The sequence below is a fragment of the Mchenga conophoros genome, linkage group LG7 (assembly GCF_057382185.1).
Source record: "Mchenga conophoros isolate Kocher_MC1m ecotype Shallow Benthic linkage group LG7, M_conophoros_male_GT1.1, whole genome shotgun sequence".
In the NCBI taxonomy this organism is placed as follows: domain Eukaryota; kingdom Metazoa; phylum Chordata; class Actinopteri; order Cichliformes; family Cichlidae; genus Mchenga; species Mchenga conophoros.
The window spans coordinates 17,017,575-17,029,034 of NC_140532.1; the positions used below are offsets into that span (position 1 = coordinate 17,017,575).

Genomic DNA, 11,460 nt, shown 5'->3' on the forward strand with positions numbered 1-11,460 from the left:
TCAACAGTATTCTTGGTAAGTGCACCTTTATATAGGTTCACAGTGGTTGGCTCTTGTGTCAGGATGTTGTTAAAATTAACGAAAAACAAAACATAAACATTACATTTGGTACGGGGTTATACAGTCAATTGCCTGATTTGCTCCAAGGTTAATCGTAATGTCAGAGTGAAGCTCTGGAGAGTCTGACAGAGCGTTTGAAACAAACTGTCACAACAGGTGAGGAAATGCACGTCATTATTACATAACCTCTCCTACCTCAAAGTTAAAGACCAGCACAGAAGCAGCGTGACTGCAAACAACATCCTACCAGGAGCAATTTTATTTAAACTGAAAAGCTTAGCAAATAGCAAAGTTGCAAAGACACAGCTTCTCTTTAATGTCACTGAATGTAACCACAAAGCCCCGCCCAACTGTTTTAACAGTCTATTATGATCACTCGATGGTTAACACAAATTGTTGCATGTCACGGTGCATTCTGTCAGACAATTTGACGTGTAAACCCTTTGAAACCCACAGCAGGCGATGTGTCCGTTCAATGATTAGAGGCATGTGAAAAAACGCATATCATATGAAATTAAGGCTGGCACATAAATGTACCAGTCTTAAACCAAGCATTGAGAACAGTGTGAACCCTGAGCTTTTGACTCACAATGGACTACATCGCACTAATGTGTGATATTCATATTCACAACAATATTTAATTAACAACTCGATGTCAGTGTCCACAAAAAAGCTGAATATTTTAGAGCTCATCAGTGCAGACTTGGATAAAGAAAGCTGGCTGTTTTACCCAAATATGACACGCACTGTGGATGTTTTTATGAAATTATTTTGCGCAGCTTTTCTCGTACATATATGATTACTCCCAATTAAAATGCTAAGCAAGAAGCATTGTAATTAATCCAGGAATCAAGATGAGAGAAAGCACGTCAGATCTGCTGTCATAAGAGCTGCACGTCACTCAGTTCAGCCTCATAGCACATCAGCTCCAACGCGGTCAGCCAGCAGTCTGTCATCTCACACACCCTTCGTGCTAGACGGGAAACAAAAAAAATTGCACTCGTAACTCTAATAAAAAGGCCTATTTATCCGTCACAGCTGAAGCATGAGATAAGAAGTGAATTACTCATCGGCGAAAGTCCAAAGAAAATTTACAGCATGTTTTAATCAATTACTTAATCAACAAACAATAATATCAACACAATCAAGATTCTTTAGCGAGTAATGAAACGATTCAGCTGTTTAATCAAGCAGAAATGTGAAATATTTTCTTGCTCAAGCTTCTTTATCACTGCAAATTAAAAAGGGGAGTTGAAAGGGCTTACACAAGTCTTACAGTGGAAGATAATAAACAAATGAAGTCAGCTCAGGCTTCAGACTGCTCTAAAGGCTTTTTTTGTAGTCTTGGTTCAATGATGTCAGGGAGAGTGGTATGGGCAGCCAATCAGAACAAGTTTGTCTTAAAGGGAGGTCCGCCTTAAAGAACAGGCGCTAAATCAGCTTGTTTCAGTTAATGGATGAACTGATGAGACAGTATAAGATGAATAAAGATGATTCTGCCATGTGAAAAGCTACTCTGGTAGAGTCCAAGAACAAAATTATGGAGCTGAAAATATGTTCGCCTTTAAATACCGTCTTTGTCTGAAAAACAAGAAAAAACAAAAAAACTACTTTGGGTTCTCTGAACTTCTCAATCACCAAGCAGAAAAAAACATAATTCACAGATTATTCAATAACAACAATAACCACAATCTTTTCAGACCTAATTCTGATATTACTCTAGACAGCCAAAATCCTTTGTTGTGATTACAATCACTGCGATAAGCTCAAATCAGGATTATGTGGCACCAAGTTGGGATAAACTGACAGGCCTCTCACTTTTGGCTTTTGTAGTTGATCTGTCCTCAGTTCCACGGTAATATCCACAATCCGCTCTTAATTTATGAATGTGCTGAATATGAGAGGGATTGGAAGAAGCACATCTCTTAAACGACAAAACCTGCTACTTAGCAGACTATGGATACAAATCACCTTCTGAGGGGTTTGAGTACAAAGTAAATGGCAGCAATAGAATAAAGACGAAGAGGGAGGAGAAGAGGGAAGACTGTCTGCTGCGCACCAGTATCCGCTGGCACATGCTCCTGCTCTGGGATCGAGAGTGGAGCTTTGGACATGATCCCTGGTCTGAGCCTGATCCCTGCTCTCGATCTGCTGAGAGGTGGCCAGGGAGGAGGAGGGGGGCGGGGGGGGGGGGGGGGGGGGAGGAGGCGGCTGCAAGGGTGGTAGGGGGGTGTGGAACAGAGGGGTGTGCGCTCTGTGCTGATTTGGGATTTGTTGCCACGGCAACCCCCGCTGCTTTTTCCATGTTGAAAATGCAGAGCACCGCAGGAGACTGCTGCATGCTGATTTTCCGATCCCTCTCCCCACACTCCCCCACCCCATCCAAATATCCTACCATAATGTGCCTGAGATGTTACAGACTCTTGACATCTTCACATGTGTGCGAGGCTGTGTCTTTGTAGAGGGGGAGAAGAGAGAGTGGGACATTAGATGCTGCAGTGGTGCGACAATACCATTCGCCGCATATGGATTCAGTCCTTTGCGGTCGTAGCTGTGCTGATCATCATGAGCCACTTACAAAGGTAGGAGCCAGAGTTCCTGCTGTGATAACCCACCAACCCCTACATCAGCAATGCAAGGCAAGCACTTCACACGAAACCATTACACACACCATGCAGCCACCAACCCTGCCATACAATGACGGCTGTCTGGGCCACAGACACAAACAGGAAACTCCAGGTCACAAACCCTACCTGACCCCTACGGGGTTCAGTAAACCAGCTAAGGTCAATGCCTTGAGGAGCTCGGGGGGCGCCCCCGAGAAAACACCCACCTCTCTTCCCTGGCAGCCTTCCTCACAAAAGACGACAGAGAACAAGCGTGACTGCTGGCATGATTCACGGGTGAGCTCAGCCCTGGTTTTCTAAAGAGCAGCCTTTTCTCAACCTGGCCAAGACAATGAGGACATGAGTGAAGGAGTTGGCTCCATTATGTGGGTCTTACATAAAGGTTGCATTGTACACAGTAAAAAGTGGGCTTTTTCTAGTGATGCGGGATGTAGTGGGGTGGTGCGTGGTGTCGAGCTGAGGAGCACTGAGCATGGCAACCAGGCAGGCGTGCTACCCCCCCCCACACACACACACACACACACACACACACACACACACACAGCAGGTGAAGCTTTAAAGCTAAAATGTGTTTGAAATTGGCAAAATGTGTCATCGAATTTACCTTTTTTACATCATACATCAGGCACACACACATCATCTCCTCCCCTCACCTTGCTTTCACACTTGTCCCACATTGTCACCTACGTGTCCAAAGAGCTGAGATGGGCTGACAGACGGACAGGTCAGGTTGGAACAAGAGACCAGGCCACAGATCTTATAAGATTCAACGCTGCTGCTGTGGTTAAAGCAGCCTGAGTGACAGGCGTGCTCCTCTTTAAGCTGCTTCTGTGAGCCAACACTGCCAGAAATCAGGCATTGGATAACTAACTTCAATCCTGCATGTCGGTGCATCACGTTTCGATACTAGCGCGGGAATTATTTCATTACTCATCTTTTCCGATACAGTCACGGCTCAAAGATGTGGGCGACGCCACTTTAACAGATGTGCAGACAGGTGTGTTTCAGGTTGCTCTTAAAGACACCTGTTCAGACTCTGTTTAAGCTTGTCCAATAAAGTGACGTCACGGTTGTTAGTCAAGCTGATAATAACTCAATGAAATTACTGTAGGTGCTATAAAAGTTTTGAAAAAGACAAAGATGACAACCAAATAAAGGTGAGGCCGAAATGACACTTTATTCTTGCCATCAATCTTCTTCTTGCAAGTATGCATATTTAGCCAAGATGAGCTACTTTGGAAAAAGAAACAACCATGTAAAATTATCTTTTAGATTTTAAACGTCATTTACGTGGCATACTAAAATAAACATGAGTGTGAACCGCAGCTACCCCTCTCCGTTTGTGTTTAATTTAACAAGAAATTTTTTTGTACATGAGCAAAAATAAAACAAACAACCACAAACACCACCAGTGTAAACCGCTTTAGAATTACTATAAATATTAAATTGCCATGACTGCATTAAGCCGATGAAATTGAGCCCAACATTGTGTTCAACTGCTGTTTGTCGCTCTGCTCTCTGTTTCACCTCTGCTCGGATATTCCCTGGGTTAATGGAGTGACACGCACGGCCCCAATTCCGTTCCACCACAACCCTCCCACTCCACGATGAGTGTTACTCCATATGGAGTCACACTTGCAGCTGCTGAAGAGTCTCTTAACTAAGCGGTTAGTGTAGAAATACTTTCACCTTTGCCTCTCTCCTACAGAAACAAGAACATGTAACTGCCGTCTTCTGGGATTTATATTGCTGTGAAGGAGATCATCACTTATTGGAAAAAAGCATCTATTTCATTTAAATTTTGTTCAATTTTTAACTACACTTTCCACTTTGTTCTTTACTGAGACAGTCCTGAAACAATCACAGTACCGGGAATCCTTTAACGCCCCCATACTTGACATAAAACCGGTGCTTCACCTTCGCAGAAAGCAGTTAATGAGCCTGATGTAATGCAGATTCTGTGTTAGAGGGATTAAAACCCACCTACACTTAATGCTAGTTGGTGAAGAGCAGCTTAATGTGGCGGGCCCTCCACGCAAATACACAAACAGTGAGTAAAGTGTTTACGGGGCAGGTGTAGAGGACGGATTGGATTCGGGCCATGATGAAACAGAGGAAAGTATTAACTACCCCGCAAATGCAACATAAGTTACGCAACAACAAAAAAAACCATAGTAAAAAAAAGACAAAAAACCTTTTTGTCTTTTGCTAAAGAGCCAACATCCAGATCCAGACACACGAGCGACTAAAAGGCTGAACAGAGACGCTTGGAATAAAAACCATGCACCAATCCTGCTGCTGTAAAAAAAAGAAGAAGAAGAAAACGACAAAATATTTTAAATAAAATCACAACAAAAACTGGCCTTATTACGCGTACATCATGGGAATAACTCTGAAATTAAGCATGCGATTTGAATAAAACCGGTGCTTACTAAGCAGCTTTCACAGCGGACATGATAACAGTTTGTGAATGGGATGAAAAGACAGCATGTAATGTGACAGATAAGCCTTGGGGACCCAGCTTGGTTCAAAGCAGGGCACTGAGATCATAAGATTATGATTTTATCTGGCAGGCAGCAGACTAGCATCATTTCCATTGTAATAAAAGATGACCAAATAAAAACAAAAAAGAGAATATTTTTTCCCCTAACAAGTGGAAAATCCCTGGAGGAGACACAGATCCCTTCTGAGGTTGTACGTACACAATCAAAACACGTGGCAACCCCTTGTGAATGATGTCCCGGTTAACACTGTCCACAAGTCTGCTTGGATCCCATAAATTTTGTGTGGAAAGTATAATCAACGCTTTACAATGCACCAACTATAAATGCGCCCCAGGCGGCGAACTTAAGAACGCCTACTCGGCCATCGGGTCTCCAGCTGTCTGTGTCCGCATCGGAGTATAATTTAATCTAAAGGGAGCAGCAGAAAGAAGCTTCTTCTACTTACACAAACAGTAAAACTGCACAGGTAATCGCAGTACATGTTGTACTTGAGTCAAATTATGAAACTAAAAATTTACTGAACGCTTTAGACACATCAATACCTTTTGTTCGTACGTGGTTATTACCCACTTCTGTTCATAATGGAGTGGGCTCATCTGATCTGAGGCTGACTCAAGTCACCTGTTGTCTTTTTGTTGGCAGGCATTAGCATCAGAGAGAGTGACAGTCAGCCTCCCCCTCACTGCCCATCTGTACTCATCCACCTCCTGAAAGCCTTTCATGGCTATTAAAAGAGAGCTGGCTACTATCTAATTAAGCCCAGACAGCAGGATGGGGTTATCACAATATTAGTTTTTATATATAATCAGTCTTATCTGGGAAGATAAAAAAGCTCAACGTGATTTGATTACGTTTTTACACTTGGTGTTTGAGAGTGAGACAAAGTGACAACATTAGAAAGCTGCTCAGGTACGAAAGAAAAGGAAACGATCACAGCTAGAAGGTGAGAGCGTCCATATGCTAAACCTGGTTTTACCAGACCCCTAACCCCTAACCCACATGCTGATATGACCTTTGAAAGCTTAGCAAAAATGTAATTTTTCTGTCCCTGGCATTAAATGGTGCAGTGAAGCTATGATATATCCCATGGTACCGATTCTCAGGGGTGATCACGGTGCAAAACTGTGTTTTTTGCCTTTAGCTTGTGACATTTGGAGTTGATCTGGATGCAGCAGAGTTCAATTGTGTTTTTCAGTCCTGAAACCCTGATGTACTTCCAAAACCTCAAACACAAAAAATATTTACAGTATGGAGGTAAAATTTTGTGAGACTCACTGACTTTTCATGGAAGGACCCATATCAAAATGCAAACACAAACTCTCAGCTAGAAGTCTTTCTAGTAATTTCATGCAGCCCACATACCAGAAATTGTTGTGTATTAGAGCAGCCGAGCAAAACTTGGCAGTAGTTTGAGGCAGTATACCTTTTTCAACTAATTATTTTCTGCTAGTGTTGAAGCTGTATTGTAGTTTCATAATTTGCAAACCATTACGAAGCACTGATAAATTCTCATTAACCTCCTAAGACCCGAACTCTTCCACTGCATGCATTTTTAATTTCTCTTTGATATTTGGACATATTGGGGCCCGATGAATGTAAAAACAAAGAATTACCAGATTCTTTTTTTTTGCCTTATTTTTGTTTTTAAGAAAAATGAGAGCCACATATGAGCATATTCATTTAAAATTTTGATAGAACAGTAGCAGCATAATGTCCTCGTAAGTGGATATCAGGCCCTTGTAGAGCAAAATTCTGTATTTTGGTCTAAATAACCCAAAATGTGATGTCCACATAAGTGGACGCCTGGTCCTAGGAGGTTAAAGGGAAACAAATTTGCCTCAAATGAATCAGAGGATAACCAATCTAGTAGCATGTCATCCGTAGTGCCAGACATTATGTAAACTTTTGGTAACACTTTAAAATACGGCCCACATCTAAGGCTACGTTCACACTGCAGGCGAAAGTGCATCAAATCCGATTTTTTTGACCCTATGCGACCCATATCCGATCATGGTATGACAGTGTGAACGGCACAAATCCGATATTTTCAAATCCGATCTGGGTCACTTTCGTATGTGGTACTGAATCCGATACATATCCGATGTCTCAGAAAGCGACTGCTGTGTGAACGGTCAAGTCGCATTAAATCCGTCTTTTACGTCACTGACACAAGACAGACGCCAATTATCAGCGCCAGAGAAGCGCCTGATAAGACATCGTGAACGCTTCCTGGCCATCCGGTGAAACTGTTGGGAAGACAACGTTGGAGAAACGTTAACATTTTATTTGTACTGCATAACCTGCAGGTTCTGACAGAAATCTGCAACTATCCTTTGAAGCACCGCTCCTCTAAAACAGCAATAAGGATCATTATTAGGTTATCTACATTATTATGTAAATAACAAAATAGCTTAAAGCAAAAATCGGGAAACATGAAGTCCGAAGTCTTTATATTAAGGCCATCAGTCAAACAATATAGTTTGCTCTGGGTCTAAACAGAGCGCGTTGTGTGTGACGTCTTCTTTTGCGCATGCGGGCCGCTTTGAGCGTTCACACTAGAGCGCGTTTGCTGTCGCATTTTATTTGTAGTGTAAACACGCAGACAAAAAAATCGGATTTGATCAAAAAATCGGAATTGAGCATTAAGACCTGCAGTGTGAACGTAGCCTAAGGGTGTAATACCCATGTAATTACATGGAATTTCAATGTATTTTGTTTCAACTTACAATAAGTATATTTACATAAAATACTTAAAGTCAGGCACACTGCAATAAGGTGATAACAAGACAGGCTTTTGCAGGAAACAAAGAAATAACTATATTATAAGTAATTTTAAGTAGTTTTGCAGGATAACAAAACAATATTTCTCCGTCTCCCATCGGAACCTTCAGCCTCTGAATTAAGTCATCTTGCACATCAGCCTAAAAAACTGTCTGTAGGGGGAAAAAATATTAATTTTACCTACTGTTAATTTTACCTACTGTCTGTTTTTCTTTGCTTATTCTTTGTTGTCATTATTGAAAACTGCTTTAATCTATAATGAATAGTGATAATGTAATTACAAGGGAGAAGAACATTTATTTATTTATTAGGTGTTGAGCGGCAGTCTGCCCCTGATTAGAAGGAACAACCAAGCTGAGATTGGATTGGCCCGAGAGGCAGGGGGTAGATTTGGCTAATAACCCCCCCCCAAGGAAAAAAACCAACAGCAGCATTTTCACTTGGATTTCTGTTAAAGAGCCGTCACAACTTTCCGTGAACACAAGCATCTCAAATATGCAACGCTTCTGCAGCAGTACTTTGAATGAACATGTGTGCTTCCAAATAAAGAGAAAACAAGTGTTTAAACAGCTCCTGGAAGTTCTGCCAAGAATGATAGGGAGAAAAAAAAAAAGGGGGGGGGGGCAATATTTGTCCCTCACCTGTTTCAGACATGAATGCTACAGATGATGACCCAGATATGTGCTGTAAGGTATTACTGATATAGCTCACACAGGTTCTCAGCCAACTGGCTCCAAGCTGGACAAGGAGGAGGAGGGGAGAGGGGTCTTTAGCATTGACAGGCACTTCCAGATTCAGACACAGACAGAGAATGAGGGTGTGGAAGTGGTCAAACTCGAAAGGATCAGCATTTGTCTTCTGGGGCTGCATGCCTGCACCGCAGCTCTTATGTTAACGCATCGGAGAAAAGAAGTAAAGTTTGTATTCGTGGCTATCTATAGACAGGAGCGGTGCCCTCAGCTGCTACCCAGAGAGCAGTGACACATTAACCTTCAGCCAGCTGCCTTGACCTGCTGCTTCAACCTGAGCTCACACACACACAGAGAAGATCGGTAAGAACGACTTCTTCCATCAGTCAAAACACTGAATAGATACGAAAATAATTTCTCTCAAAAAGTCAGTGAATTTCGGTTTAAATTGACTTTAAGCATTGACTTGATGCCCTGAAGGCATGAAAACCCGTGCATTCAAGTCCTCGCTCTCTCTCACACACCCACCCATTCACATACTGGAGCATCATCTGATCTGCACTGGGACTCAAGGGATCAGCACCGAGTGGCTACAGCTGTTTCACAGCGGATCACGTTACCCTGCCGCCACCATCCCCGCGGCCCTCACCAAGGGAACGACCCCACTTCAAGCCAACCCTCGGGCACACTGTCCTCCAGCAGCTCCCTGACCTCCTGCGGGCACCGAACCCGAAGCAGACACACTTTCGAAAGGTCCTCAGGGACACCCGTGGCTCGAGGAAGCTCAGCAGCTTGAGTCTGTCAAAGTGAAACCTGCTTACAGGAAACTGAGAAAGTGGCAGCCATCAGTAAACACTGTAAACGGTGTGGAATATCACTGTTTTTGTGTTGTTTGTGTTTTGCAGGGTATTACTAAAATCAGTCAGAAGTGACCTCAATCATCATTTTTTTGTCCCGGAAGTTTGTGGCCACATGTTTTTGGCTGCTCAATATTGAAGCGTGCCAAGCCTGAAAGTAAAACAGGCATTGCTTTTCTAAAACTGTGCTGAATAAAGTTCCATTTTGAAAGCAGCGGCTCCTCGTGTTAATCTAAAACTGAAACAGTGAGCTGTTTCAGCTACTGAAACACGAAATGCACAACATTTACTGGCAAAGGTGCTAAAAAACAATAACGAGAATATTTTTCAGATATTTCTATATACACTTCTACAAATTAAACTAATTTTAGGTGCTGAGCATACCCATGGATTTAAAAAATAACTGCCTTTTATTGAGTTATTATTTGTTTTCCAGAGTCAATCTGACATAAACTTGAGTGTTAGACATCAGTTTGATTGACTTTTTACATAAAAGTTGGTATATTCCCATAAGCACCCGTGATAGGTCTGTTAGTAAAGTGACTATTATTATCTAAGTTCCGTCTGAAATGCTTTAAACTCCATTGCATTTGCAAAAAGCTTAATTAGAGTCAATCCCCCGGATTTCTCTTACTTCCAGCAGAAATAAGCCCGCAGTGAGGTTGGTTTTGCAGGACTGATGCATTAACTTTGACTATACAGAGTTAGCATGTACTCTCAGTCAGCACACTCTCCGTAAGGTTGGTGAAACTTGGGTGCTTTCACACAGAAATCAACGTGCCTTAGGGGGTGTTTTGCTGTAACAATGCTGTCTCCCTGTAAAACAATTATTCTCTGCTACACAATGACAATCGGGTAAAACTCCCCATAGAAACCCACTGGAAGCTCAATTTCAGGGTGAGATCCCTAAAAAAACAAACTGCAGTGGTGTTTCTCCAACCATTTTCCGTGCAGGCTCTCTGTCTGCTGCTGTCTTGGCCTTCACACAACAACAGCTGAAACGGCTTAAAGCTGTCAGTAATGGCTGTCAGTGAGCTCAGAGACTAGTACGGTCTGTGCCCTGCTTCAGGTAGTTTGAGAGGGTGGGGGGCGTGGAGCAGAAAGACTGGGCATCTCTGAAATGTGGGGCAGTGACTGTGCAAGACGATACAAGCACAGCAGCCAGTCAATCCTCCTGTTTTTTACAACCCCAGCCTCACACAGTTCGCTGACGAGCAACTGCTCTTGGTGGTATTTGACAACAAAGCTGACACTTGATATTTAACCAGCAGCTCTCTGTGGCAGCGAGGATAAATTATAACCCTCTCTAGAGGTAGTTTAGTCGTTATTCGTCCAGCTCGGAGCTCCTCTCGCTGTTTGTCTTAGTTAAAGGTGGCCATTCGCCGGTGAATGGGGCAGGCTGAAGTGCTCACACACAACAAACGCTGCATTCAAACTGCGGCTGTGAAGTAAACATTGCTACGTTGTTCAGGCTGTGTGCGCCTCTAACTTGCTCTAACTGCGTGGTTTAGTTCACAGAAACTAGTCCCACAGCGAAAATGTGCGGACTCTCACCAGAAACGATTCGCGTTGGTCCGACCGGAGTCCCCGACCTCGGAGCTTCTTCTCAGGCCGGATGCCGTCTTTCCCTCCGAGTGTGAAAAAAAGAAAGCACCGACTGCTTCTTCTTCTTTGTGGTTTCGGTGAGGTCGTAGATACTTTCTGCTCCGCAGTGTCGCTTATATCCGCGGGGCTGTCGCGTCCAGCGGCATGGCTTGTTTACGGGCTTCAAAGTTTCTCTCCCGGTAGAAAATAGGAAGTGCTGTCGTTGGGTTTTCAGTCGAGGAGAGCGTAAGCAGTGCGGGGGACGACGGCGATTACTAGTTGATCTGAGTGTGTCCTCTGCCAGCTGACGCTGCCTGCCTGCCACCACACTGCCGTGCTGTCGAGGTGTCAGCGGGGA

General features: G+C 43.2%; 1 protein-coding gene across 2 annotated transcripts in view; it reads right to left on the reverse strand.

Annotated features, from left to right (window-relative positions):
• LOC146569924 (cyclin-dependent kinase 17-like) overlaps positions 1–11,460 on the reverse strand; it is a 35,878-nt gene extending 24,418 nt beyond the window's left edge. Inside the window, exon 1 of one of the 2 annotated variants that reach the window (XM_085282607.1) lies at positions 11,073–11,460. The gene's annotated coding sequence lies outside the window, so the exon portion shown is untranslated. The remainder of the gene's footprint in view (positions 1–11,072) is intronic. The other variant, XM_085282608.1, reaches the window with a different exon arrangement.